This window comes from Pleurodeles waltl, chromosome 8 (assembly GCF_031143425.1).
Source record: "Pleurodeles waltl isolate 20211129_DDA chromosome 8, aPleWal1.hap1.20221129, whole genome shotgun sequence".
In the NCBI taxonomy this organism is placed as follows: Eukaryota; Metazoa; Chordata; class Amphibia; order Caudata; family Salamandridae; genus Pleurodeles; species Pleurodeles waltl.
In genome coordinates, this window is record NC_090447.1 from 784,664,023 (window position 1) to 784,687,570 (window position 23,548).

Consider the following 23,548-nt stretch of genomic DNA (forward strand, 5'->3'; position numbering starts at 1 on the left):
TATTTCATTATAAGTTATTGCATTTCCCCTAAAAACATATAAAAGCAGCCATCACCACCATTTTGTATTCAGTGGTTCACTGTCTTCTGACGTGAAAACAAACAAACCACTGAGTACAGGAGAGGGCACCTCACCCATTTGTCATCTATGTACACAAGTAAGTATACCTTTAATACTAATCATCCTATTACAATATTGACTATAAAACCAGATCAATAAATTATAAAAATATTTTTCGTCTACAGACTTCATGAAGGTTACCTTCAACACCCATCTCAATCTATTTATTACTGTTGGAACTCTGTGGTTACCATTAACCCTTTTTTCTGTAAAAAATAATAGCGAAATTATAATTTGGATAGAAACTTTGACCTGCTCAGGGAAGGTGCTGGACAGTGTTTTGGGGGGCAAGTTTACTAATCTAACTCTGCCGAGAACTTACCTCAGAGAAGCACATGAACAGCGACAAGATGGCAAAATTGCCATTTTACTCCGCTGATTACTTTCCTCAGGAAGGTGCTGGATAAGGACTTGAGGGACAAAATTACTATACTAACTTCACTGAATATTTACCTCATGGAAGGTGATGGACAGTGATTGGGGGCAAAATGACTATTCTACCTCTGCCAAGTACTTACCTAAGGGAAGGTGCTGGACAGTGACTTGTGGGTGGGTGGATACAAAAACTATTCTAACTCCTCTATGTACTTACCTCAGGTAAAGTGCTGGAGAGCGACTGGGGCAAAATTATTATTCTAACTCTACTGAGTACGTACCTCAGGGAAGGTGCTGGACAGTGACTGGGGCAAAATTATTATTCTAACTCCACTGAGTACGTACCTCAGGGAAAGTGCTGGACAGCGACTGGGGCAAAATTATTATTCTAACTCCACTGAGTACGTACCTCAGGAAAGGTGCTGGACAGTGACTGGGGGAAAATTGCTATTTTAAATCCAGCAAGTAATTACCTCAGTGATGGTGCTGGCCAGTGACTTTATGGGGCTAAATTACTCTTCTAACTCCACCAAGTTCTTACCAAAGGCAAGGTGCTGGATAGTGACTGGGTGGCAAAATTACAATTTTAACTCTGGGAAGGTGCTGGATAGTGACTCAAGGCCAAAATTACTGTTCTAACTCCACCAAGAACTTACATCAGGGAAGGTGCTAGAGAGTTTCTGGGTCATAAGATTACTATTGTAACTCCAGTGAGTGATCATCTCAATTCAATACATTCCAGTGATTGGGGATCAAAATTAGTGAAAAGTCAAACACCATATTTCAAGAAATTCAACAGTGCATATGAAATAATTCCAAAAAAAAGACTAACTGCAGACAAAACAGAAAATCTATTAAAGCAGCAAATACCTCACTCTTTTCTTTCAAATCTCAAATAGATATACAAAAAAGAAAGAACTTGGACATAACTCAAAAACTCTACAATCCACTTCTGAATATTTAGAACCACACCAAAGTGTAAGAAATACTCACTAGGCACTACATTTTTACCAAAAATATAGAAAGCTGCCAAACCTAACAACTTCTTTTCCACAGAATATGACCGTAAGAAGCACTTAACTTTCTCTGTTTTTAATTAGCTCTAACAAATATTTCACCCCCTCAATAGACTGCATAAATTAACAAGATATATATATTTTTTAAACAGAAAGAATTTGATCAACAAAAATTAAGTACAATGTTAATAAATTGCACTCATGATTTTTTTTTTCTTTTTAACAAACAGATTATTGTGAAATAGAAAACTTGAAATCAAGCAAGCTACATCTAATCTAGAACAGGAAACAGGCTGCTAAAGTATGGTGGCTACATTTTTTGCAAAGCGAGATTGACTGGGCCCAGGAGTCATTGAATGTGTATTTAGTATTTTTCATCCCATTACAAAGGCAGTGCGGTTATTCTGGGTTGTTGATATGCCTAAAAACAATGTCAACGAACACCATGATATGTTTCAGCATAATAACGAATTAGCTTTGCATTTCTTGATTCTATCCAACATGACCTCCAGTCGACCCTGAGCCAGAAGTATGTGGTCAAGCAGACCCCGCGACCCAGGCCTGAAGCAACTGATTGACAGATCACAGCTGGGGTGGCAGGTAGCCCTTAGACAAACACACTGAACAGGAAAGACCAAGATTGATTCCCGAGATAGGCAGCAACACCACAAAGGTCATAGGAAATTGGCCCCCAATAAAGCATATCTGGCCTGTGGGGTAATCATTCCCAATACACCATAAAGCTAATTGCCACATGAAGTGAGAAACACACAGCCAATAAGAACACAGCACATACATATACCACATGCAGTGATCACGCTCTCACCATGCTGGATATCTTGACATGTTATCTACTGTCCCACACTATGTCCACGCAAGGTCGAGACCACATGTACACTTTATCAGACGGTCAGATTTATGGCCTCATCATCAATGTACTCTCTTTTTGCAGAGTCTGAAAGGCATAGCCTGGTATTCATAAATTTGTACGAAACACTGTCTTCCCTTCATCACCCTCTCGGATCCTGACAAGGTGGTAAGTACCTCTCAAATCCAGTTTTGTAAAAATGAATGCCTTTCTGACATGGTTAAGGAGACCGGCGATCAAGGGTAATGGGTCACTTTTTTACCATTATGTTGTTCACTGCAAGATAGTCAATACATGTACACAGATCGCCCTCTTTTTACTTCACAAAGAAGAGGGGGGATGAAAAAGGAGACTTGGAATAGCAGATATGAATGTAGGTGATTGTTCTTTTTTTGGTGAGTGAATTTACCCTACCGCAAGGTATTTTGGCTCCTGGAAGTAGATTTATACGGCAACCAAAACATTTATGAGGAGGGATGGTGTTTCCACTCTTCTTATCAAACATCGTTGACAAATTGTTATATACTTCAGGGTAGGGTTCCTGACTAATAGTACATGTAACTACCAAAGGGGATATCTGGACCTGGATAGATCAATCATGTGATTCTCCTTAATGGTGATATTAGGAAGACACACAATATGCATAATACAATGTTATCACTCTGGGTACCCAGTGTATCCGTGGGTTGTGGATAATGAGCCACGGAAGACCTAGGATGAGTTTGAAATGGGGGCATTGATGATGTCAAATGATACGCGTTCTTTGTGGCCATTGGTACAGTACATGTCCACGGTTTCAAAATGTAATGTATAAGTCCCGATGTTAGATTCTCCCATCTACCACTTTCACGGTTTTGGATTTGCTTTTCTCTATGATAGAAATGCCTAGAACCAAAAGGACCCGGGTTTCTATAAAGTTCCCTGTTGCCCCCAAATCTATTAGTGCTTTAGTCTGCCACATCTTACCAGTCAACGGAGCTAGGGTCACTGCCATGCCTACATGATGATGGGATATGTGAGGCAGGCCCCTTAAGGTCTGTATGATGCTAAACCCAGAAGGCAGACTCATCTCCAAATAAGCTTGGTTGGTTCCTGTCTGCTCAGAACTAATCACAGGAAGGGCATACGGTCCGTTTAATTTGGGTTTTGTAGGATTAACTGGACACTCTTTCACATAGTGTCCATTCCTTCCACAATATAAACACAGTTTGTTTTCGTCTTTTTCATTTCTAGTCAATGGGTCTTGAATATCTCCTATTTGCATTGGTTCAATGGTCTTTGTATTTTTTCCTACTCTGTTCCTAGGCTTTTCTCTGAATAGCAGATATCGGTGTTCCCCACCCAGTCCTTTTTCCAATCTCCGCTCCTTTAACTGGAAATTAAGTTTAACTGCCAAGTCTATGAATGCCCCTATCTCTCGAGGTGGATCTGCCATTTGTGATATTAAGGCCCATATTTATACTTTTTTAGTGCTGCATTTGCGCCGCTTTTTGACGCAAAAACTGTGCAAACTTTCAAAATACAATTGTATTTTGCAAGTTTGCTTTGTTTTTGCGAAAAAAAATGACGCACATGCGGCGCTAAAAAAGTATAAATACGGGCCTAAGTCCTTTAGATCTTCATGTAGACCGTGATAATAGATGGATATCTTCTAGGGCTCAGGCCACTCAGCTTTGATGACCATACGCTTGAATGTGGTTACTTAATGAAGTCAGCGCTACCCTGTCTCAAATTTAGGAGTACATTATCTGCTTCTAGCACAAATGTGTGGCAAGCAAAAATCCTTTGCATTGTATTTTTTAAGGCTATGAAGTTGGATAGGATAGGATCATTGTTTTGCCCTAACGGAATAGACGATCAGACAGCATCACCCACCAAATAGGGCAAAACAAAGGCCACCTTGAAGGCATCATCAGGAAAGGCTGCAGATCTGGTCATAAAGTGTAAATGACATTGATTAAAAAAATACAGAATTTATTGTTATGTCCTATAATCATTCAGGTGCTGCCGAGGGTATGGGATAAGGTGTAATCACTTGTATCTGTGTCCCGAGGGCAGGAAGAACTGTTTCTGGAAAATAAGGTATTGTACCACCAGTAGGAAATGCAGGTGCCCTTACCACCTCCTTGCTTGGGTTTGATGGCTGGATCAGGACCCCATGCACCGACATGCCTGGCTAAGACTTGGCTTTGCAGTGTTGTGATGTCTTATATAAGGCTTTGATTTTCTGCTTGTATGCTCACCTGCATTGCAGCAATTTCCTGTAGCATGATCTCTGGGTTGTTAATGTTGCATGGGCGAGATAATTGCACCTTCTGTGAAGTCACATGAACGTTACCTTCTGCCTGTTACCTAATCTTGCATAGACGACAAGAACAAACTCTACCAACCTTTTTCTCCTTACTTGTGATTGTGTGTAACCCAGACAAGGAAGGGGGCTAGAGCACGGGAGCAGGTCCTGGGCGTTCTGTGTACTGGTCCCCGTGACAAAGCATTGTTGCATTCAATAAAGGAAGAAGAGGTTCAATACTCATTAATCAAGTGAGCCCTCCTCCCTGTGTGCGTCCACCAACACCTAATAAAAAATCACTAACAGATAGGTTAGGAAGAGACAGTTGTATTGGGAATATCTGTGGTGGTTGGATGTAGAAATGCGATGCTTGGAAGTGGAGATTATTGAAGTAAACTCAACTCACTCCTGCATGTATATAGTAGTGTCCAAGCATTTCTGCATGAATGGACACCTTTCTGCAGACAAGAAAAGCCTGTTCCTGCGCTGTGGTGAATAGTTTTTATTGGGAAGCAGGAGATTACCTTAGCCCTTTGACTTGCATGCCTGTGCCTTCGTCACCTAGTGACTTTTAACCTACTTAGCTTGCTCTGCCTTAGCCCATTTATTTTATTATTTTATTTTAAGATGGCTGCCATTGTTTACAGTAATATTTTGATTTGCATTATCAGTGCCACTCTGTGAAGGCGTCACTATCAGCATCATAATTAAGTGATGTACGCAAGTATTCACATCATGTCCCTTTCCCACTTATGTGTGAAAAGAACATAATGTACATTTGGTGGGAATTGTTTACATAAATTGCTGCCACAAGCCTGCCCCCTTATCTATTGTTTAGAAACATACCTGTTCCAGGGGTCCTACATGATCTGTATAACTACATCTCACACATACAAGGTTATCAGGGGGATTCCTTCCAGATGCCATCTACGCCATCTATGCTGCACGTCACCCTGCTGCAGAACTCAGCCTTTGTGTCACCACAGAGTCTGGCCTAGAGACCTCATTCCAAGGTAACAAGGGTTTGGGGGCACTTCTCATGAACATGGTACTGGCAAATTAGGTTAATCACCCCTAGCTCTCATTAGGATAGGGATTAGGTTCACTATGCTAGGGATTTTACATTTCATATTTATTGCAAGATGGTCGGGGTTTTTGTATTCACAACTCTCATCTTTACAATCATGCTTCTTTTATTATACATTATACTAATCATTGAAGCTTATGCATTTTACTGTAGACTGCAGTCTTTTCAATACACCTATTGAAAACTCTCCTGCATCTCTTTCATTGCCTGTGTGTGACTGAGACTAGTTGCTAATGTGAAAAAAGAGTAGCTTTTCTTCCACCACTACTCCCCTGAGATGTCGCAATCTAGAGTCCATGGGTAAGGCTGCCAGAAATCACCTTTCTGTTTGGGTTTTTTGGTGAGATACTGCTTGTGAGATGAGAGGCTTGGGCCGACAGTAGTGACTTGTTGTATGATTGGCTCAGTCGCCTACAAACAAAAGTGCTGTCATCCCTAAACCAGCGGTGTCACCTAGGAGTGAGAGTCCAACTACGACAACCTGTATGTACACCAGTAAGAATATCAATATGAAACACGCTCCTGTGCATGTAGAAAGGAATGGCGAAAGGCAGTGTCAGCGTGCTCCTGCATGAGTGGACACCACCATAAAGATCAATGTGAAACATGCTCCTATGAGTGTAGAAAAGTATGAGGAAAGGCTATGTCAGCACACTCCTGCACAAGTGGACACCAATATCCTACACAACGTTACTGACGCTCTTGCGCATATGGCATGAATAAAGTAATAGTCTTACGCTTATAGAACCTAACAAATTATGCAACTTTACAAGCATTCTTGTGTGTATGGCACACAGTAGGGTGAACAATGCCACATGCGCTCCTGCATGTGTGTCATGAATAAAGTAAAAGCAATGCAGGCGCACTCCTGCATGTATAGATCCCAACAAAATATACAATCTTACACGTGCTCCTGTGTGTATGGCATGCAGCAAGGTACTTTGGCCCTCATTACAACCCTGGCGATAAACGACGCTTACCGCCGTGCAGAAGACCGCCAATGTACCTCTGCGGCAGCGGAATTCCGCTACAGCTATTATGACCCACAGCTCGGAATCCGCCATAATCCAGACACCCACACAAGTCCGCCACACCAAAGGTTAGTGATAAACTGGCGATAACAAAACCTCCACTGTCACGCCAACAGGAATATGCCCACACTATCACGACCCACGAATCCACGCGGGGGTCTTTCAACCGTGGTATTCCATTGGCGGTACACACCGTAGCACTCAAAATACACACACATTTACAAAACACAACCACATTGGACAATTCAAAATACACACACCTGACACATATACACACACCACACCCACACACCCAATTCAATGTAAAGCACACACCCACATCACCCACAAACCCTTACTACCAGATTTCTGAAACCACGCCATAGAGAGACACCACCATAAACAACACCAGCATCCACAGACACACTACACCATCACTTACACAACATCCACGCATCTCAAACAACACACACCAACACATCCCCTCACACATCACAACACACACCACCTCACACATCACCCACACCACATCATGGCACCTCAATGACACCCCAGGTTCTCTGAGGAGGAACTCAGGGTCATGGTGGAGGAAATCATCCGGGTAGACCCACAGCTATTCGGATCACAGGTGCAGCACACCTCCATTGCAAGGAAGGTGGAGCTATGGCGCAGAATTGTCAACAGGATCAACGCAGTGGGGCAGCATCCAAGAACTAGGGATGACATCAGGAAGAGGTGGAACTACCTACAGGGGAAGGTGCGTTCCGTGGTCTCCAGACACCAGATTGCTGTACAGAGGACTGGCTGTGGACCCCCACCTCCTCCCCCACAACTAACAACATGGGAGGAGCAGTTCTTGACAATACTACATCCTGAGGGCCTCGCAGGAGTAGCAGGAGGACTGGACTCTGGTAAGTCAAATCTTTACTGCCACATCCCCCCCACCTGTATGCCATCACATACTCCCACCCTCACCCCCATCACTCCAACACCTCACATATGCCTCACTATCACAACCCACCCATCCCAATACCAAGCCCTGCATGCAACACCAAAGCATGGACACCCATCACCAAAGCATGTCCACTACAGATACCCAGACAGACCCCAAACCAAATATCACACAAGGACCAACACAAGAATGCAAGCACTGGAGTACAGGGTCACTCACCCATTGCACACGATGGCACACACAGATGCAATAATCATGCCTTTACACCCCTGCAGGTCCCCAACCAAAAGTCACCAGACAGGAGGTACCAGAAATATCCAGTCCCTTCACAGAAGAGACCCACAGTGATGACAGTAGCTCTGCACAACTGGATCAAGATGACCAGCCCGGCCCATCAGGGACTTCGGGACAGTCAGTTCCCCTGACACTGGCACAAGTCACCACAGAGCCTTCCCCCTCAGGAAACACCAGCACAGCACCTACGCAGCGGGCCCATCCCTCTGTCCCCAGGACACGTCAATCAGCAGTGTGTCCACCACTACAGTGAACCCAGGCAAACCCACCAACCCAAGAAAATCAGGGACCTGGGGGCAGTGGCAGTGGGCACACGGTTCAGGGGACAGAGGCTCAGGAAAACAGGGAAGCGGGGAGGACTGCTGTGCGACAGGGAGATGATAGGCCCAGGGAACCCACTCTCCATGAGGCCCTCTCCAACATCATGGGAGCTTACCATCATTCCCATGAGTTGATGGCAACTTTACTGGCCAAGTTTCAGGAGACCCAGCGGCTGCCGGGGGAACACTACCTGGGGATCAGGGAGGACCTGAAGTCCATAAACAACACCATGGTCACCATTGCAGGGGTGCTGCAAGACCTTGTCAACATCAGGAGGGACACTGTGGCACAACAAGGGGCCCCTGACACTAGCCTGGACGATGAACAGCCTCCACCTCCGTCGGCGCTAGTGGACAGGAGGCACCGCCACAGGAACACGACACCAGCACCCCACCCACTGCAGATGGAGAACCACCCTGCAAACGGTCCCTGAGATCCAGGAACAAGACAGAGAACATTGCCAAGACCCCCACCAGGAAATGAGACCCCCCTGAATGTCACCCTTCTGTCCCACTTCGTCACCCTGTCCATCCTTCAACTGCCATTACTCCACTTCCTATGCCCCTTTGGACAATGCACCTGTGAAACAAATAGACTGGACTCTGCCATGGACATTCCTCCACCATCCCCCCTGCCCATTTTACATCCCCTCCACTTATTTGCACAGAAAGAAACACACTTCAATTACAAAACAATCTGGAGTCAGTCTGTGCTTTCAGAAACGTGTAATTGCAATAACCATGGAATATAGCAATGCCAATTTACTTGTGCACATACCGATGTAACACAGCTGTAGGCCTGGAGGAAATTTAGCAGAGGGCACAAAGTGGGACCCACATCTGTGAAATGGAAAGGCAATGTGGCAAGTCAGGGTCCATACACGGAGTGAAAATGACAGACTTATGCTAGCTCCAATAATAGTATGAGATATGGGAGGCAGTGACATCTTCTCACCTGTGTCTCACTGGAAGTATTGCATGATTATGTTGTTCCTGTTGTCGATATCCTCTCCTTCTGCCTCCTCTTCTTCACTGTCCACATGCTCCACATCTGCCACAAGACCACCATCTGGCCCATCCTCCTGCAGATAAGGCACCTCGCGTCGCAAAGCCAGGTTGTGCAGCATACAGCAGGCCACGATGATCTGGCACACCTTTTTTGGTGAGTAGTAGAGACAACCATCTGTCATATGGAGGCACCGGAATCTGGCCTTCAGGAGGCCGAAGGTGCATTCAATCACCCTCCTAGTTCACCCATGTGCCTCATTGTAGCGTTCCTCTGCCCTTGTCCTGGGATTTCTCACTGGGGTCAGTAACCATGACAGGTTGGGGTAACCAGAATCACCTGCAAATATCGAGGGACAACTGTTGGAAACACACTAACTCTTAGGGCAACCCGATACCCAGACACCTATTCACACTGTATAGGGTCCTTGTCCTCACCTATTAGCCACACACGGTCCCTCTGGAGTTGCCCCATCACATAAGGGATGCTGCTATTCCTCAAAATGTAAGCGCCATGCACTGAGCCAGGAAATTTGGCATTCACATGGGAGATGTACTGGTGTGCCAAACACACCATCTGCACATTCATAGAATGGTAGCTCCTCCAGTTTCTGCACACCTGTTCACTCCTGCGGGGGTACCAAGGCCACATGTGTCTCATCAATGGAACCAATGATGTTGGGGATATGTCCCAGGGCATAGAAGTCACCTTTCACTGTGGGCAAATCCTCCACCTGAGGGAACACGATGTAGATGCGCATGTGTTTCAGCAGGGCAGACAACACTCTGGACAACACGTTAGAGAACATTGGCTGGGACATCCTTGATGCACTGGCCACTGTTGTTTGTAAGGAACCACTTGCCAGGAAATGGAGTACTGACAGGACCTGCGCTAGAGTTGGGATTCCTGTGGGATGGCGGATAGCTGACATCAGGTCTGGCTCCAACTGGGCACACAGTTCATGGATTGTTGCACGATCAAGTCTGTAGATGACTATTATGTGTCTCTCTTCCATTGTCAACAGGTCCACCAGCGGTCTGTAAACCGGAGGATGCCACCATCTCAGCACCTGCCCCAGCAGATGTGCCCTATGGAGGAGAACAGCGAGCAGAGAGTCATACAACACTGAGGTATCACAAAATGTCATTTGCACACATTTATTAATCCGCAATGTGCCTGTAACTGTGTGTATTCAAGACCTACATTGGTGTGATGCAATTAATATTAATGCCATGTGGCCCCCTGAAATGGCGGCTGCCTGACCTGTAAGGTGGGACAAAGGGATGTGAGGTAACTGCGCTGGTGTTGTACACCGTCGCGTTGGGCAGTCGAAGCCCGCGGTGCAATCCAGCATTGGTTAACCTGGGACCCTATGGGTCTGAGGAGCCAATGACGATGTACGCTGGCGGTGACGGTACGCACCGCCGCGGAAGTGACCGCCATTTTCTGTCTGTTCACTCACTTGATACCTGACCTTCAACAGGAGAGGACCTACACTGTAAGTGCTGCTGTCACCTGTGTCTGGAAGCGACGATGGCTCATGTGTCTGGGGAAAGGGCCCCTGCCTTCACTTCGGAGGAGTTGGATAAACTAGTGGATGGGGTCCTCCCCCAGTACACATAACTGTACGGTCCTCCAGACAAACAGGTGAGTACACTGTGAGCATGCTGCATGGGCAATGCCTGTTTGGAGTGGTGTGGATGGAAGATAAATGGGGGGGCTGAGGCCTGCATGTGCGGACGGTGAGTGTATGTGCATCAGGGCAAGGGTGGGAACGTGGGTGAATGAGTATGACGGTCCGGATGGGTAATGATTTTCCTTTCCCCCAGTACTATTCCTCTAGGTCTGCGCCCACCAGAAGAAGGCTATTTGGTGTGCCATCGCCAAGGACATCTGGACCCTGTGGGTCCGCCACAGATGGAGCACCCAATGCCATAAAAGACTGGAGGGCCCGCACCGCTGGAGCAAGAAGATGGCGGAGGCCCAACTCGGGATGGCCTCCCAACGTGGGAGGGGTGCCCGCCGCACCATGACCCCACTGATGTTCTGGATCCTGGCGGTGGCGTATCCGGAGTTGGATGGGCGCTTGAGGGTATCACAGCAGCCACAAGGAGGTGCGTACACTCTCATTCAGCTGACTCTGCTCGCATTACGAGGTGTCTGGGTGGGGGAGGTGTGCAGTGGGTTCCCCTAGGCCAGGGCGATCTTGGTAGGCAAGGTCCCTTCTGAGGCAGGCTCTGTGACACCCCAACCCCGCTAGTGGTTAGTGCCATCTACACCTAGTCAGGCTCCTGTGACTTCCAGGTGTGCAGCAATCGGGCTTAAGCCTTGTACCCCATGGGCATGTGATTAATCTAGGAACTATAAGTGCATGGCGTAGTGCAGAGGGCTGCTGTGTTAGTTTTGTCCGCCAACGGTAGTGGTGTTGCATGGACTGAAATGTATTTTTCCTGTCCCCCCCCTTTTGTGGTCTCCCTGTTCTTGTCTGCAATAGCATCATCAGGCGGAGGAGCATTGGCACCGGAGCAGGAGGGAGCTGCATCCCACTTGGCCCTGGAGGGCGAAACAATGGAGTCTGAAGCCATCAGTGGGATGGAGGGCAAGGGAAGCTCCACGGCGGAGACAGGAGCAGAGACCAGCAACAGTGACTCCTCCTCTGATGGGAGCTCCCTTGCGGTGGAGGGCACCTCTGTGCCCCCCACATCAACAGGTACAGCCGCCACCCCCCCTACCAGCACTGCCCTCCCTGCATGTGTCCCGTGCCCGCTCACCCAGGAGGGTGGGCATCTCCTTCTCCCCGGGCACCTCAGGCCCTGCCCCAGTCAGCCCTGCTGCCCTCAGTGAGGAGGCTATTAACCTCCTGAGATCCTTAACTGTTGGGCAGTCTACCATTGTGAATGCCATCCAGGGTGTTGAGAGGCATTTGCAACAAACAAATGCATACCTGGAGGGCATTCATTCTGGCCAGGCAGCCCAACAGAGAGCATTTCAGGCTCTCGCCTCAGCACTGATGGCAGCCATTGTCCCTGTGTCCAGCCTCCCCCTCCAACTTCCTCCACCCAGACCCAATCCCCTGTACCTATCCCAAGCACACCATCAGACCAACATGCACACACATCAACACACAAGAGTGGCTCAGGCAAACATAAGCACCACACATCTCACAGTCACTCACACAAGCATCATACCCATGCACACATACCAACATCCACTGCCTCCACTGTGTCCCCCTCTTCCACCTCCCTCCCTGTATCGTCTCCACTCACACCTGCATGCACTACATCCTCAGCCACTACCTCCAACACCAGCACGCCCATCACCACACACCGCTCATGTGCACTCACCACCCCCACTACCATTCACACATCCCCTGTGTCCTCTCCCAGTGTGTCTGTGAGCGCTCCTCCCAAAGTTTACAAACGCAGGCACACACCCACCCAACAGCCATCCACCTCACAAAAGCCCCCAGCCCATGCACCTTCACCCAAATTCAGCAGACGTACACCTTCTACAACCACTACCTCTACCTCCATTCCCAAACCCCCTCCATCTACCCGTCCCAGTGTGTCTAAAAAACTTTTCCTGGCTAACATTGACCTCTTTCCTACACCTCCCCCCCCCGTCCTTCCCCTAGGGCCAGGCTTTCCAGGTCCCAGCCCAGCACCTCAGCCACCACATCCCCAGGCACAGTGGTGCCAGCAACTGCGGGGTCATGGAGTGCGCCAACCATCAGGGCTGCCAGTGTGCCACGGAGCGAGGGTAAGGACATTCCACCACCTGCCAAGGTGAAAAAGGTGCCCACATCCCGGAGGGAGAAGCCGAAAACACCTGCCACCAAGGGGTCAGGGAAAACGAAAGGGGATAGTGGCAAGACAGGTGCGCCACCATCAAAGGTGGGGAAGGGCCAAAATCTGAAGGGCAGGTCAGGAGAGGGCATGGTGGCACCAACAGAGAGACCAGTGTCACACCTTCTGTCCACGTCGACGCCAGCCTGTACGGTGGAGAGCACCGCCACCTGCACCACCACAGACCCTGCCGCCAGCACCCCCGCCACAGACCCCGCTGCCAGCACCGCCGCCACAGACCCCGCCACAAGCACCACTGCCACAGACCCCGCCGCAAGCACCGCCGTGACTGACACCGCCGCAAGCACCGCCAGCGGCCCCGTGACGTCCTCAGACAGTGGCACCACCGCTGACATGGCTACCATCCCCAGTGGTCAGTCGTCCGAGGCTGGTGGTGAGTTCCAGGACCCTGGGCAGCTTCCATGAAGCATCACTGTCATCACAGCTGTCACCTGCATATGGAATGCAAAGCTGCAGCAGTGTGGGGTATGTCTCTGCCTCCATGGCGTATCATGCTACCTGTACCTCGGCAAACTCGTGGCACACACACCCAGGCGAGTGTGTTGTTCCGGCCACACTGCATGTGGAGCACTCTGGGCACCAAGCCCCCTCCAGAACCAGTGGAGAGATACATCCACTACCTCAGTCCTTGGCAGGATGAAGCACTCTGGACACTATGCCCCCTCCAGAATCAGTGGAGAGATACATCCACTACCTCAGTCCTTGGCAGGATGAAGCACTCTGGGCACAAAGCCCCCTTCAGAACCAGTGGAGACTGTTATCCACTAGAGAGACTGTCGCTTTGCACTCCCCAGGATAAAGCAGTGGGCAACCCACCCACTGGAAAGACTTGAGAGACTGTGGCTTTGCACTCCCCAGGATAAAGAAGGAGGCAAACCACACACTAGAAAGACTTGAGAGACTGTGGCTTTGCACTCACCAGGATAAAGCAGTAGGTAAACACCCACTGGAAAGACTTGCGAGACTGTGGCTTTTTACTCTCCAGGACCAAACTGTGGGCATGGAGCCCCCTTGTGGAGCAGTGGCGTTGTGCGGTCATCAGGCCTAGGTGCCCCCCTCCCCCTGAGGTGCCTGTATATTTTCTATGTGATGCCCCTCCAGTGTTTTCTCCGTTAGGAGTCAGTTATCTAGTGTGGGCCTCGCCCATGCATTTTGGGCCCAGTGGTCCACGGACAATGATTGGTGCACTATTAAGACTTGTGTATTTGGTGTACATAATTGTATATACTGATTTTAGCATTTTGATAATGATATTTCACATGATTACATTCATTCAAATCATTTCCTTTTGTCCTTGCGTTCTTCCAGTGGGTTGGGGGTGTATATGTGATGTTGCAGCATGTATTTGTGTGTATGGTGTTGTGGGTGAGGGTGGGGGTGGGGGTATTGCGTGTTGCTTGTGTGTTTCACTCTCTTTTCCCTCCCCTCCCATGTGTTGTAGGTGCAGTACTCACCGTGGTCATCGCCGCCGTCAATGGAGCTCCTGATAGAGGAGCAGGAAGACCATTGCCAGCAGTATCTGCAATTTGGGCTCCATGGCGTCCTGGTTCCTCGTGGGGTGTGGAGAGGTGAGTGTTTTCCCTTCTGTGTACTATTTCCGCAGTGTTTTTATTTGCATTGGTCCCGCCTCGGAAAAGGTGGCAGATAGGCGTGTTGTGATAGGGTGGGCGGTACATTGTCTCCTGCCTGTCTGTTGGCGGTATCCGCCGCGCTGTTTGTTTGTACCACCGTGGTGGTCGGAGTGTTAAAGTGGCTGTCTATGTTGGCGGTTTCCGCCATGGTCGTAATCCAATTTTTTTTCCACCAAGCCTGTTGGCGGTATTACTGCCGCTTTAACACCGACCGCCAGGGTTGTAAGGAGGGCCATAATGTCATACATGCTCCTGCTCACGTAGCATGAATAAAGTCAAAGTGGTGTAGGTGCACTCCTGTGTATATAGACCCCAACAAACTACACAATGGTACACGTGCTCTTGCAGTTATGGCACAGAGCAACTGACAAGTATTTACCAAACCACTCCTGTGCTGTTAATCATGAGGTCTAGAAACAGCCAGAAAAGGTAACCACATGCCCAGCGCATTCCATAGGGCAGTCGTAACAGCTTCAGGAGAGAACAAGAGGCAAAACATTTCCGTGTAAGTGAACGTGACTTTTTATAAGTGTTACAACCCAGAAGAAGCAGACTGAACAAAGGCATATACCACTAACCTGAAAGAAGATATGCGATAACAAAAAGGCTTTGAAGCGCTCTCAGCCTGAATCCTGACACTGCTATTCCATTAGTATACAGTTTACTCCCTAACAAGCAATCCTCAAATTAAAATTAATTTTTATCAGCAAATAAAATCCAAAACTGTGAGCAAAATTCCTAGGAAAATTATAATTTATTTGGAATTACATATAATTAATACTATGGTTTTCCACTGACTGGTGGAATTGTTACTCGAACTGTTGAGAGGTAGATGCAAAAACAAACAATGCTATAGAGGGGTAGCATAATTATTTCAACAGTTCTATTGGTAAATCGCACCCTAACCTATATCTTTTTCTGGAAATTTTGAAGAAAAAAGCAAAGTTTCCAGGAAATGAGAATGGTACATACATTGTAGTCTGAACAAAGCAAAGAAATGTCTGAAAGACTGTTAGAAAAATATCCATCAATTTCCATTGATAGGAGCGTCAGGCTACCCAAACAATGTGGCATACAATTTTCACTACTAACATTTATTAATACCCTCTGAAATTACCCACCTGTTTTAACATTTCCAAATTCAATTGCTGTTTTTAAAATTTTTGAACAAATGTAAACAATACTTTTTTATCCTAACTGTAGTTGTCTTCTTTCTGCGTCTCTTCGTGATGTTTCATAAAATATGTCACCAAGACTCATGAACAATCCAATAATCCAAAGAGTTTAACCAAAATCCACAAAAATGGCCTACACTCATTTTTGAAAAAAAAAACTCTTCCCCCACATTCCATTTTTTAGCACTCCACAGAAAAGCAAAAAAAGAATTAAAAAATCGAAAGACCCCAAAAAACCAAAACAATCCAGTTGCTAAAGCAGTGTAAAAACATCCAATTCCTGAAACAATTTTTCCACCAAAAAATGCAGCTGCACTCCATCCATGAATCCCGAGGTTTTCTGACAAGGCTGTCATCTTTGTCTTCTCAAGTGGCAAAACCATGAAGAATCATGATGCAAAGAAATTTAAAATGTTGTTTTTATTCCGAATATATCTTAAAAAGCTATGTTCATGATTTTTACTAACTTTTAAAACCTACGTTAAAAAGCAATCACCCTAATGCGTTCATACGATCAGGACCTGCATGGGGAAGCAAAAGTGATTAAGACACCAATAAAATACATTTCATTACTTTACACCGTCTATCTACCTGCCCCATTTATCCTTACAATACACTTAGCCACCAACACGTTTACAAAATTAAAATATTTTTTTGTTATATGACTGGAGCTCTTCCTGGCATGCAATTTTGACCATATCATCCCACTAACTGCCGAAACAGACACAAAATCATTTACGTCGAGCATGTAAGTAAAAAGAAAAAAAGGACAATTTCTACCTTTGAAGTCTATGGGAAACTATGTGAAAATGCTTTTCATAATATGAAAAAATATGTTATAAATCATATATATCATATTTTTTATAAAAGAAATTATGTTTGAACCTACAATTTTTTTCAGATTTAAAAAAATTGTTTTTGTAAATATTTTAATTAAAACTCGTTGATTCTTTTGTCTTTTGCAATAAAATATTTTATAGTGATTTTATAATTTTACAAATGTATTTTAGGGATGTTTGCTTTTTTTAAATGGTAAACATATTGTATATCTTCCCCCTACGTTTAGTTTAATTATGTATCATACCAAATGTGTAATATCTAAGGTTTTACATTATTACCTATGCACAAAAATGAATACCTGGGTATTAATACACTTCCCAAACTATTACCCCTAGGTCCCTTACATCGTCTTCCTAATGGTAATTTTTCTAGGTCATAAACATTTTTTTTAATGATTTTAAGCATAAAAAAGCTACATCTTTCTAAAATGATGAATACTCAGTTTTTAAAATTAATATGTGAATATTAATAAACCTTCCAGCCAAATACACCTATATCCCTCACAACCCATCCCTAAATATTATTTGTGAAGGTTTTTAATTATATGCTAAAAACATTATTAACATTAAAAGCCCCTTAAGTTCAAAGTATAAATATGAGTGCTCAGGTATTAAATGTAATACCTAAGTATTAATACACTTCTACACCCAGTACCCCTAAATCCCTTACATCCCATTCCTAATTCTTACTTTTCAAATTAAAAAACATGGACATACTATTAGGCAGTAAAAAAAACCTATACATTCATATTGTAAAAATGTACTCTCAGGTATTAAAGTTAACACCTGGGGATAAATACACATCTTCACCCAACATCCCTTTATCCCTACAACCCATCCCTTATTGGTATTTTTTTAGTTGAAAAAATATTTTTCATAAGTATTATTTGCATTAAAATTCCCTTTAAATAATAATATAAAAATTGTTACTCAAGTGTTAAAATGAATACCTGTGTATTAATTAGGCCTGGGCAGAGTTCGCATAGTCGCTCTACGCGGAAATCTGCAAAGTGGTAAAGTAACTCTACTTCGCTTCGTGGAGTTCGGCCAGCGGACGGAGTTTCTTGCTGCGGCTGTTCATGTGATGTTTTAGGTCAATGACAACACAAAGTGCATTCTCACGCTGGAAGTCTTGTGCAAACTGCACCATGTTGCATTGACAGGGCCAACTTTATCTTTGCTCTGCTGTAGTGTTGAGGCCTACTTTAATCCCTCATTAATTTCTTTCATCCTATGGCTATAAAACTTTTTCTCCTAATTTTTATTGATTATCTTACCTTTTCTCTTTGTGTATGTTTTTCTTTTTTTATTCTTTTGTGTCTTGTGTGACTATTATACTTTTTAATTTTTTTGCTGTACTTTCTTAAGTTTTCCTTCCTTTCTCCTTTTTCCATTATTCTACCTTCCCCCGGTGCCTGGAGCTATGGCAGAGCAGGGGAGTGGCAGTGCCAGCCCCCCTCGAACCACCAGCTGCCTTCCTTGGGAAGGGCAGTGCTGTGAAGGGGCACAGCCCACGTCATATTTCCTGAGGTGGAGGTGGCAGCACTAGTTTTTCTATGTGCAGAGCCACCTCCCCTCCACACTAGTTTTTTTATGTGCAGAGCCACCTCCCCTCCACCCTGGCAGCAGTCAGCAGGCTCAGGAGTGGGTACAACCTCCCGGAGTGCAGGCAGTGCTGGGAGAGGGTGCGCCGTTGTATGTGCCACAGCTCTGGGGTCCAACACACCAAACAACAGCTGACGCGCTGGTGGGCTGACATCCTAGATCAAGAGAAGGACCTGCTTCACCTGCTAGGCATGGAGGTTGCGGACCACATTGAGTAACAAATAATTATTTATTAATTGTGTTCTACGCTAATATCTTTTCCCCAAATAGCAAGCATGCTGCTATCACACACAAGTAAGTTAAGTTTATGGTACAAATATTATGTGATTATCATCTAGACAGGTACTCGGCAATACCTAATCTTACTTGTTGGTGCCTGCTTGGGCTGAATATTTAAGAATTAATGCAGAGACTCCTGTTTCCTGTCACTAAGATAATGATAATTATTTGTATTAGTGAGTTAGCCCGTTCTCTCACTTCTCTTTGTCTTTATGTTTTGTAGCTCGTACAGTGCCAAGCAATTTCCCAGTGATGTATAATGTGCATGCATGCACCCATCTATACATTACAAATGCAGACTGAGTTGACCCATGGGAGGGAGTTGAGAGATTGAGAATGAGGTGAGAAGCAAAACACATTCATTGCAATTTATTAGTAATTCCAAAATGTAGTTTAGGAAATTTTGGAAAAGGGTTAGGTTTAGGAAATCTAGAAAAGGATGGTTGATGGTACTAGTACTATACAGGTGATCTGATTTAGAAAAGTTCAATGTTACTGCATTTGCCTTTTCCTGTCCCCAAAAATATTTTTGGAGAGATTATTAACTGTATCACTAATCTTTATTTTTTTTCCTTTATTTCTTACATCAGCATCCAGGGGCAAAAATAGGGCTGGTCAGTTGGGTGATTGAGCTGCAGGTGCCCCTGCAACAAGTGCCACGGCATATGGCTCAGCTGGTACCAGTAAGTCCTTCTTTTGTTAATATTAATATTTATTTCCCTAACTTTTACCGCTTCACATTTAGAATTAATGTTTACCTTTTTACTCTGCCTGTCTCCTATTTTTTCCAACTCCTCTTCAATTTATCCGTTTCCTAAACTCTTCTTATCTCTTCATTGTCCTATTTACTTTTTTTCTGTTTCTGTATCTTACCTCAAACTGTCTGTACTAGTCTGCCTGTAGCTTCCTTTCTTCAGCTTTGTCAGTGAGCTTTCCCTCTCCCCTTATATATCTGGTGGGCTGGTGGTACTGTAGGGCTCAGAGAACCCATTTAAGGTCGGGTACTCTATTGTAAAGATTGCATAACCAAGTAAGGTATTCTACCATGTTTGTTGAGAAGGCTTTCTTTTTCTTGCTCCTTCTCATTCAATAAAAAAAGAATGTTTGGACATGGTCATGTAATTGGATCCTCCAATGTTGTGTATGTATGTATTAATATTATAGTATACTAGCAGTTGTTGACAGTTCACCATGGCTGGAAGTATGAGGAGGGTGTGCACCCTTTCTCTTCAAACACCCAGATTCAACAATAGCTCTGCCCTTCCATTTCAAAAAGTTTTAGTTTGGCTTCTCTCCCCGGCTTTTCAAAAATTGCCAACCAACAAAATGCCCACCTGATATTTTTATAGCAGATACTGTAATCAAATTGTAGTTATGTATTGTAGTTGCATTTGCAATAAAAAAACAATAGGGAGAGCCATATGAGGCATCTAAAATGTGTAATGTTCTTTTTCTAGCCACACTGACCACCTGTGCCGGGGCCAGCAGTGCCAGCACAGCAGATGCAGCAGTGGTAAAAGGGGGGGCCTTAGCGGTGGCAGTGGCAGGTAATGGTAAGTCCTATTTCTTGCTTATTGACAATTAGTAATATACTCACTGCAAGGATGTACTAGTGTTGACTCACTTGTGAACACCCCGCACAGCAGATACAGCGAGAGATGAGTATTAATGGCCTCTCCCATCTGCAACTCAGCAGACAAAGGTTCCTAATGAACTTTAACTATGATGGGTGGAAGGAAAAAGGAAAGAAGGATGGACGGATAGAGGATGGGTAAAATATAATGTGAATTAAATGATGTGTGGGTGAAAGGATGAATATAGGTGGGTGATAGGATGCATTGGTGGGAGAAGGATGGATGAAAGGTTAAACGGGTGAAAGAATACCTGCCTGGGTGGATGAAAGGGCATGGGTGAAAGGATACCTGCCTGGATGGGTGAAAGGAATCCTCGGGTGGGTTGGATGGGTGAATGGATGAAAGGATTCATGGGTGGGTATTGGGTAAATGGATGTTGATGAAAGGTTCGTTGAGAGCCATGTTTGGAATTTGGATGGATATGGATGGTTTTCAATGGTGAAAGACTGGATGAGAGAATGAAAAGCTTAGATGGTGTGTATCAAAACCAAGGGTGAAGAATAAGAATACTAGATGAACAATGCAATGATGAATGGATAAATGCTTGGATTGAAGAAATAAGGGAGCTAGATAGAGGCATTCTTCTCCCTTGACTCACAGTATTTTTCAAGCGATGCAGATATTATGTATCCCACCCATCATCAATCATCACCTCTCTACCTATAGAATTTCACCTGTGCCACCTATGATGACCTAACAGTTGCATGGATCAATTGGGCACTACAGCGTTGGCTGTGCAATGTGTGTTTGCTTAAGTAAAGTTAACGTGCCATTAATTTACATTTTCAATGCATGTCAATGCAAAAACAAGGTGTGTTTCCCTTGCCTCCCAGTGCCTACTTAGTTACTTCCTAGTACTTCACTCCTTTAATCTTTCTTAAGTTCTGTCTCAGCTTTCCAAAAAATGTGAAAAATCAATTTTTTACATGTGCCACATTTTTCTAGCCAATTGATATATCTTATTATGGCATAAATAACAGATTTATGTCTGTACAAAGTTTTTCCTTTCAACATTTGCCAACCACAGTGACTCACTAATAGCCAAACCTTAGGCATATGATGATGAAGATGATCAGTAAAGCATCTACCTACCCAGCCTAATCCCCCCTAACTTACCCTGCAGTAAACTAAGTTAAGATTCCCTTCCTGACTGCCAAGCAAATGTTTTTTGTTAGAAAAAAGTAATTGCAAAGTGCTGCGGAGGAGGGTGAGGCCAAGGAGTAAAGTGGGACTAAGTAAGTGCGTTGACTTTTCCGGATGGGATAGTCTGTGACAAGTGTGCTGGATACAATCTATATCCCATTCCTTAATCCTTTCCCTGTATTGCAGTCCATCGATTTTCCCACCATCTGCTTATGGCAAGCAGGATGTCTGCATGATTTGTTTGATAGTACGTGATGTGTATCATTGATACTATTCATCTGCCTTGTAGCCATGGTAAAATTTAAAGGCATTTTGGAGAAGAACAGGGCCACTGGAATAAGATAATTGACTATTGCAGCTACCCCAGCTGCAGACAGTAGCAAAGTATAGCAAAGTATGACTAACGAGTATGACTAGGGTGCTAGCTGAGCTAGCATGCCTCCATTGATTTAGCAAAACAGGAGAGAGAAGAATACTTGTACTCCATAGTACCTAATAGCAGTGACTCTAATCACATCAAAATTGAATGGCCTGAGGTGACCAGAGAACGTACTGCTACTGTGCTACTATATAACTTTAAACACAGAGCGTGTGTTTTGCACAGAGCAGTGCTTACAATGTGACTTTTTTTATTTTTATATAGATACTCCTGATGGTCTACCTTCCAGGAAGGAAATAGCAGCCGGCTGCAGCAGCAGAAGCTGGAGGCCAGCAGGGCTGAATACCAGCAGCTGGTGGTCCTAGAGGAGGGGGAGGAGGAAGCAGCTACCAATGCCCAGGGTACCAGCCAGCCCCCAGTGCTTCCAGCCTCTCAGCAATGGTGCCACAGGCTGCTGACAACCACCCACCACCTTCCCATCACTGCTGCCCCCCCCCCAAAACTGCTCATTTCAATTCCAGGTCCTGTGAAGGCTGGCACTAATAGAAGCCAGACAGGCACATGTGGAGGGGCTCCTCAAAAAGCTTGTGGCCCGCTGTTAGTGCCCTCTTCTGCCACTTTTTTATCCTTTGTTTTGTGGGTGGGACTTGTTGTGGGTGGAGAATGTGGGTTTTTGGGACCGGAACAGTTTTTCTTTTATCATGGGCAGTTGAGTTTTTTGGACATTGGTTGGGGACAGGGAGATTTGTTTGGGGAGAGGGGTGGGCCAGTTGTGGTTGGAAGGGGTAGGTTTTCTATTATTGTTAGGGTTAATAAATATTTATTTAATGTTAATTATGCCTCAAATATATTTTGGGTGTTTTACATTGCACTGCTGCCCTTTAGTGTAGTGTGTAATCTGCTGATAGTGTTTAACAATTAGTTATGCAGTTAGGTACCCTTGTCCTACTAGTCTCCTACTCTCTGCACTGTAGTCTGCAACTATATTGACCCCTAAGGAGTGGGGGGAGGGATTTTCCATTGCCTATTAAATTGCCTAGAAGTGCGACAATGCTCCACAGTTCCCCTAACCGAAGGTAGCATGGTTTCCCAAGGTGCCACAGTGGTGGTAGTAGTAGCATGCTAGTGCATTAGCACTGAAGGCTTCAGGGGCGAAGTCCCTCTCCCACCTAGGTAAACTCATACTTTAAGATGAATCGGAAGCACTATCGCAGGCAACTAAATGGAAATAAAGACTGAGTTACTGGGTTGCATATTAATATATCAAACTTTTACAAACAATTGAGACAAGAATACTACACAACAAAGAATACCTGATATATAATATATTATTAGCATTGCTAAATTAAATTATTCAGAACAAGAGTAACTAGCATTGGACTCAAACTCTGAAGTGGACAAGTGTAAGTGTTTACGCAACAACAACACAGTGCCTGAATGATGATGGCAAATGATGTTCTTCAGAAAATATTTATTACTTTTATGCATGAGTGGGTAAATGGGGCAAGTGTGGGCCATATAGAGCTGGAGATCCTGCACACTGAGTTGGTGTTGCTTTTACCACTTCCTCCCCAAAATGTGTGTGATCAATTAATAGTGCAAATTATTGAGTCACAACTCAATAAATCACATAGCCTGAGGGAAGAGGGTTAGGGATTT